Genomic DNA, 7,599 nt, shown 5'->3' with positions numbered 1-7,599 from the left:
AGGCCAGCCTGAGACTCCATAATGAATTTCAGGTCAGCCTGGGCTACAGTGAGACCCTACCTTGAAAAAAAAAAAAAAGAGCAATTGAGAGCTGGAGATATGGCTCAGCAGTTAAAGGTGCTTGCCTGTAAAGCCTGACAGCCCTGATTCAATTCCCCACATGCACCACCTTGTGCATCTGGTTTACGCGGGGCCTGGGGAATCAAACCTGGGTCTTTAGGCTTTCCAGTCAAGCACCTTAACCACTAAGCCATCTTTCCAGCCTCCAAATAAATTATATATTTATATTTTTAAATGATCAGTTAACCTTACCTTATGCACCTGTTTCTGGATTCTCTATTCTGATCCATTGTTCTATTTATCTTTTGTCAATCTCATGTTACCCTTTTTTTAATTTGTGTGTGTGTGTGGTGTATACATTCTCATGTGCCTACATGTGGTGGGGTACACTTGCTCCTGCACAGGGGAACATTCAGTACCCTGCTCCATTGCTCTTTTGCTCATTCTTTTTTTAATTAATTAATTTATTTATTTGAGAAAGAGAGCTTTAATAAAAAGGCAGATAGAGAAAGAGAATGGGTATGTCAGGTCCTCTAGCCACTACAAACAAACTTTATGTGCATGGGCCACCTTGTGCTTCTGACTTACATGGGAGAATCAAACCTGAGTCCTTTGGTTTTGTAGGCAAGCACCTTAGCTGCTGAGCCATCTCTCCAACCCATCTTTAAAAAAATATATTTGGGGCTGGAGGGATGACTTAGTGGTTAAGGCGTTTGTCTGCAAAGGCAAAGGACACAGGTTTGATTCCCCAGGACCCACATTAGCCAAATGCATAAGGGGTGCACGCTTCTGGAGTTCGTTTGCAGTGTCTGGAGGCCCTAGCATGCCCATTCTCTCTCTCTCTCCCCCTTTCTCTGTCAAATAAATAAATTAATTAAAATTAAATATTTTAAAAATATTTTATTTGTTTATGAGAGAGAGAGAGAGGCAAATAGAGAGAGAATGGGTGTGCCAGGGCCTCTAACTGCTGAAAACGAACTCCAGATGAATGTGCCACTTTGTGCATCTGGCTTTATGTGGGTACTGGGGAACCAAACCCAGGTCCTTAGGCTTTGTCAGCAAGTACCTTAACTGCTGAGCCATTTCTCTAGCCCTGGTCATTCCTTTTAAATATATATATACGAAGGAATGCCAGACACAAGTGCCACTTTGCACCTGGCTTTATGTGGGTACTGGGGAATCAAACCAGGGTCATCAGGCTTTACAAGCAAGTACCCTTAACCACTGACCATCTCTCCAGTCCCTTCATTCCTATCTTACTGATCCTGGAGCTTGTTATTTTTATCACGAGCTCTCTTCTTTCTAAGGGAACTGGTTTCAGATGAAAGGGGACATACACAGTTGTGTATGTGAATTCTGAGAATTGATTTCCAATACCTTGCTAGACCTCTAGCTCTCATATTGCACAGGGATTAAAGGCATGCACTACCACACCTGATTGGGCAGTGTGTGTGTGTGTGTGTGTGTGTGTGTGTGTGTGTGTAAATTTATTTACTTATTTGAGAGACAGAGACAGGCAGAGAGAAAGAGGCAAAGAGAGAAGTGCAGGGCTTCCTGCCACTGCAAACAAACTCCAGATACATGTGCCACTTTGTGTATCTCCACCAAGTAAGTCATCTCTCCAACCCTCTTCTGGGCCTTTTGACTCTCCACTTAAACTTTAGAATCTCAATATCCACAACACAATGTGCTGAGAATTTTAATGGAATTGCATTGAATCTACATCTACAGACAAAGAACTGACATCTTGGCTGGCTAACTAGTGATATATACTTATTTATATGAGGTAAACTAAACTATAAAACGTGGGTGAGGGCTGGAGAGATGGCTTAGCAGTTAAGGTACATGCCTATGAAGCCTAAGGACCCAGGTTCAATTCTCCAGGACCCACGTAAGCCAGATGCACAAAGTGGCACATACATCTGGCATTCGTTTGCAATGGCTAGAGGCCCTGCTGTGCCCATTCTCTCTCTCTCTCTCTCTCTCTCTCTCTCTCTCTCTCTCATAAATAAATGAAAATAAATAAAAATCTTTCAAAAAAAACTTGGGTGAGAGAAATCAAAGAAGGGCTGGAGAGGTGGCTTACTGGTTAAGGCCCTTGCCTGCAAAGCCTGAGGACCCAGGTTCTACTCTTCAGGTCTCTTACAAGCCACATGCACATGGTGGAGCAAGCGCACAAGGTCGCACATGTGCGCAAGGTGGCACATGCACCCGGGGCTTAATTACAGTGGTTAGAGGCCCTGGAGCATTCTTTCTCTCTCACGTGCTCTCTGGCTCTCACTCTCTTGCATTAAAAAATAAAGGCCAGGGGCTGGAGAGATGGCTTAGCAGTTAAGGTGTTTGCCTGCAAAGGCTAATGACCAGAGTTCAATTCCCCAGTATCCATGTAAAGCCAGATGTGCAAAATGGCACATGCATCTGGAGTTCATTTGCAGTGGCTAGAGACCCCGGAAAACCCATTCTCTCTGTCTGTCTCTCTTCTCTGTATCTCTCTCTGCTTCCAAATACATACATATATACATAATTAAAAACCAGTCTGTTGGGCTTGCATCAAAAAAGAAAGAAAGAAAGGAAGAGAGAGAGGGAGGGAGGGAGGGAGAGAGGGAGGAAGGAAGGAAGGAAGGAAGGAAGGAAGGAAGGAAGGAAGGAAGGAAGGAAGGAATGAAGATAAAAAAATCAGCTGGGCATGGTGGCACACACAAAAAGAAAGAGATAAAGAAAGGAAGGAAGGAAGGAAGGAAGGAAGGAAGATAAAAAAATCAGCTGGGCATGGTGGCACATGCAAAAAGAAAGAAAGAAAGAGAAAAAGAAATAAAAAAAAAAGCTAAGTAAATGAAAAGCTTGATGTCTGTGGATATAAAAGCTCACTAATGTCTGGGCTGGAGAGATGGTTCTCTCTCTGATGGGCATGGTGGTGCACACCTTTAATCCCAGCACTCAGGAGACAGAGGTAGGAGGATTGCTGTGAGTTTAAGTCCAGCCTGAGACAACATAGTGAATTTCAAGTCAGCCTGGGCAAAAGTGAGACCCTATCTTGAAAAAGCAAAAGAAGAAGAAGAAAAAGAAGACTTACTATTGTCATGATGCTTCTGTCTCTGTAGATACAGATTCAATGCAATGGGCTTATTAGATGCATATACATTAAGAATTTTTATGCCTTCTTGAAGAATGGCCCTTTTATCATTCTGTGATGGTCTCTTTATCCTTGACAATGTTCCTTGCAATGAATCTGATCTCACTAAAATTAAGATAGCTACATCTACTTGCTTTCTATTAGCACTTGAATGATGTATCTTCCTCCATCTGTTAATGCACGTGTGTGTGTGTGTGTGTGTGTGTGTGTGTGTGTGTGTGTGTGTGTGCACTTGCCACAGTGCGAGTGTGGCCGTCAGAGGACACCTTCGCATGTGCAGCCTCACTTTCCACCTTGTTTGAGGTAGTCTCTTGTTCACCACTCAGTTCGCCAGGCTGCCTCTCCCCCCGCCCCCCAACCGCCAGCCTCCGGTGACTCTCTCGTGTCGGTGACTCTCTCGTGTCCCCAACCGCCAGCCTCCGGTGACTCTCTCGTGTCGGTGACTCTCTCGTGTCCCCAACCGCCAGCCTCCGGTGACTCTCTCGTGTCGGTGACTCTCTCGTGTCCTCCTCCCTGCTTAACAAATGTGCGCTGGATTCCAGGTACCTGTGCTACAACTCCTGCTTTACACGGGTGCTGGGGGTCCTCTAGCTGCTGTAGATGAACCCCCAGCCATCTCCCCAGCCTCCTCCTCCCATTCACACTCAATATCTTTACATTCAAAATGAGTTTCCTGTAAATGACACATAGTTGGGTCACTTTTTTTTTCTTTTTTGGTTTTTCAAGGTAGAGACTCTGTCTAGTCCAGGCTGACCTGGAATTGATTATGTAGTCTCAGGCTGGCCTCCAACTTATAGCAATCTTCCTACTTTGGCCTCCCAAGTGTGAGGATTAAAGGCATGTGCCAGCATACCTGGCAGTAAGAGAGAGAGAAGAAAGGAGAGAAGGAGGGAGAGAGAGAGGGAGAGAAGGGGCTTGTGAGGGCTCCTGCTGCTGTTAGTAACCTCCAGATCCATGCGCCGCTTTGTGCATCATGCTTTATGTGGGTACTGGAGAGTCAAACTCGGGTCATTAGGCTTTCCAGCCATGTTCCTTATCTGCTGAGCCATCTCTCCAGCCCTGGGTCATGTTTTCTTGGTTCACTCTGGTGATCTGTTTTCCTTGCTGTGTTAGGGCTCTGGTGTGTACAATGACCACTGACCTGGTTGAATTAACATCCCAGAGTTGTTTCTGCTCTTGCTTTAAAGGGCCCTTGTTATTTGTTCCCAGGTCATCTTTTATTCTTTTTCATATTTTTTTGTGACTTTTTTCATGGGTGAGGATCTCTTTCTTTCTTTTTTCTAGGAAGGGTCTCACTCTAACTCAGACTGACCTGAACTGAAACTCACTGCTGCCCAAAGCTGGCCTTGAACTCACAGTGATCCTCTGACCTCAGCCTCCCAAGTACTGGGTTAAAGGCATATGCCACCACACCTGGTTTTTTGTTTCATTAACTGAACATTTTACATGATTTAATTTTCTCTACTTTCTTAGCTTTTCATCTGTACTTCTTCTTTAGTGATTATCTTAGAAATATATATATATATATGCATATATAAAATCCTTGTCCATTTGCATGTGTGCATGCATGCACGCTCATCCATATGTGGGCACATGTGTGTGTACATCTATAGGGAGGCCAGGGACAAGCTCCGGCGTTAGCCTTGGCAGCACTGTCCACCTCTTTTTGACCCAGTGTCTTTCATTGCCCTGGAGCTCACTAATTAGGCTAGATTAGCTGGCAAGCAGGACCCAGAGATCCTCCTGTCTCTACCTCCCCAACACTGGGATTACAGACACATGTTACCACACTTGGCATTTTTACATGGGAGTGGGGGATCGAACTCAGGTCCCCATGCTTACAAGGCAAGCACTTTACACACTGAGCTATCTCTCTAGGTCTTCTGTCCACTTTTCAATTAAGCTATATCCCTCAGTGAGTAACACAGGTACCTTACAAAAACAAAACAGCCTTAACTCATCCGTCCTGTCTTCCGTATCATTGTCATTCATCTCACTTACACTTAGGCACATATACCCAAGCATTCACAACAGAACACATCCTTACTGTTGTTGCCATGGAGCCCAGACTAGCCTCCAGCTCACGTGCTCCTGCCTCAGCCTTCAGACTTCTGGGTTTATGGGCATAAAATACCATACTCAGGGATTGCTATTCTTACTTTAAACAAACAGTTCTCTATTAGATCAATTAGGAAAAATGAAAGTTAAAGTTTTAATTTTATCACCACTTTTTTTCTTCTCCAATGCTTTCTTTTAAAAAATATTTTATTATATTTATTTATTTGACAGAGAAAGAGTGAGAGAAAGAGAATGAATGGCTGCTCCAGGGCCTCCAGCCACTGCAAACAAACTCCAGACGCATGCGACCCCTTGTGCATCTGGCTAACATGGGTCCTGAGGAATCAAACCTGGGTCCTTTGGTTTTGCAGGCAAACACCTTAACCACTAAGCCATCCCTCCAACTCTCCAATGCTTTCTTCCCCCCCCCCCCATGTAGGGTCTCTAACCCAGGCCGACTTGGAATTCACCGTGTAGTCTCAGGGTGGACTTGAACTCACAGCGATCCTCCTACCACTGCCTCCCAAGTGCTGGGGTTAAAGGTGTGCGCCACCATGCCAGGCTTCAATGCTTTCTTTTTTATTATTATTATTTATTTATTTGAGAGCGACAGACAGAGAGAGAAAGAGGCAGATAGATAGATAGAGAATGGGGATGCCAGGGCCTCCAGCCACTACAAAGGACCTCCAGATGCCTGCACCCCTTGTGCATCTGGCTAACGTGGGTCCTGGGGAATCCAGCCTCAAACCAGAGTCCTTAGGCTTGACAGGCAAGCGCTTAACCACTAAGCCATCTCCCTAGCCCTCAATGCTTTCTTTATATGTCTAAGTTCCTGACCTATTTTATTTCCTTCTCCCTGAAAAATCTTTTTTATGGCTTTCTTTAAGATTTATTTATTTATTAGAGAAAGAGAGAGAATGGGTGCACCAGGGCCTCTAGCCACTGCAAGCAAACTCCAGACATATGTGCCACTGTGTGCTCTGGTTTACACGGCCACCCTGAGATTACATAGTAAAAAAAAGATTGTAGAATAGGGCTGGAGAGATGGTTCAGTTAAAGGCAACCTGACTGGGTTTGATTCCCCAGTACCCACGTAAAGCCAGATGCACACAGTGGCTCATGTGTTTGCAGTTCGTTTGCAGTGGCTGGAGGCCCTGGTGCACCCATTCTCTCTCTCTCTCTCTCTCTCTCTCTCTCTCTCTCTCTCTCTTCCTCAAGTAAATAAATAAATATTTTTTTTTTAAAGATTGTATGATGGGCCAGGCATGGTGGTGTACACCTTTAATTCTAACACTTGGGAGGCAGAGATAGGAGGATTGTTGTGTCTGGGACTACAGAGTGAGTTCCAAGTCAGCCTAGGCTAGAGTGAGACCCTACCTTGAAAAAAAAATTAAAAATTAAAAAAAAGGATTGTATGATGGTCTCATTGCTATTGTACATTACTTCATTACTTAAAGTATAATTGCATCATTCCTTTTTTTTTTAATCTTTTTTTTTAATTTTTTATTTATTTATTTGAGAGCGACAGACATAGAAAGACATAGAGGGAGAGAGAGAGAATGGGCGCGCCAGGGCCTCCAGCCACTGCAAACAAACTCCAGATGCGTGCGCCCCCTTGTGCATCTGGCTAACGTGGGACCTGGGGAACCGAACCTCGAACCGGGGTCCTTAGGCTTCACAGGCAAGCGCTTAACCACTAAGCCATCTCTTCAGCCCTGCATCATTCCTTTTTATGGTTAAATAATAGTCCATTGTGTGGGCTTACCACATTGTGTTTACTTGTTCATCAGTTGCTGGACGTTTGAGTTGTTATGAGTAATGTTATACACATCTGTGCACAAGTCTTTGTGTATCCACTTGTTTTTATTTCCCTTGAGTTCACTTAGGGATGGAATTACTAAGTCATATATTCACTGGCTCATCATTTCTGAGCACTTTTTCTCTGGCACAAGATGATTCCGGCTTATTTTGTACTTACCCCTGCCCTAATCCTGTAATCAGCCATTTCCCCCAAGAGCCATGTTGCTGCAGCAGGCAGTGACACTTAGAAAGGAAGAAACGTGGTAGCTATGACTCATGTTAGTAAGGCCTTACTGCTTGCTCCCAGGCCCTGCAGTGGATGAAGCTCGAGATTACAGTGTGCATGTACATAAAACCTATATACTCCGGGCATGGTGGTGCATGCCTTTGACCCAGCATTGGGAGGCAGAGGATTGCTGTGAGTTCAAGACCACCAGCCTGGGGCTATGGAGTAAGTTCCAAGTTAGTCTGGGCTACAGAGAAACCCTACCTTGAAAAAACAAAAACAAAAACAAAAACAAAACAAAACCCAACCTATATACAGTGAC

This window comes from Jaculus jaculus, chromosome 9 (assembly GCF_020740685.1).
Source record: "Jaculus jaculus isolate mJacJac1 chromosome 9, mJacJac1.mat.Y.cur, whole genome shotgun sequence".
Classification (NCBI taxonomy): Eukaryota; Metazoa; Chordata; class Mammalia; order Rodentia; family Dipodidae; genus Jaculus; species Jaculus jaculus.
Note: the sequence above shows the minus strand (reverse complement) of the source record.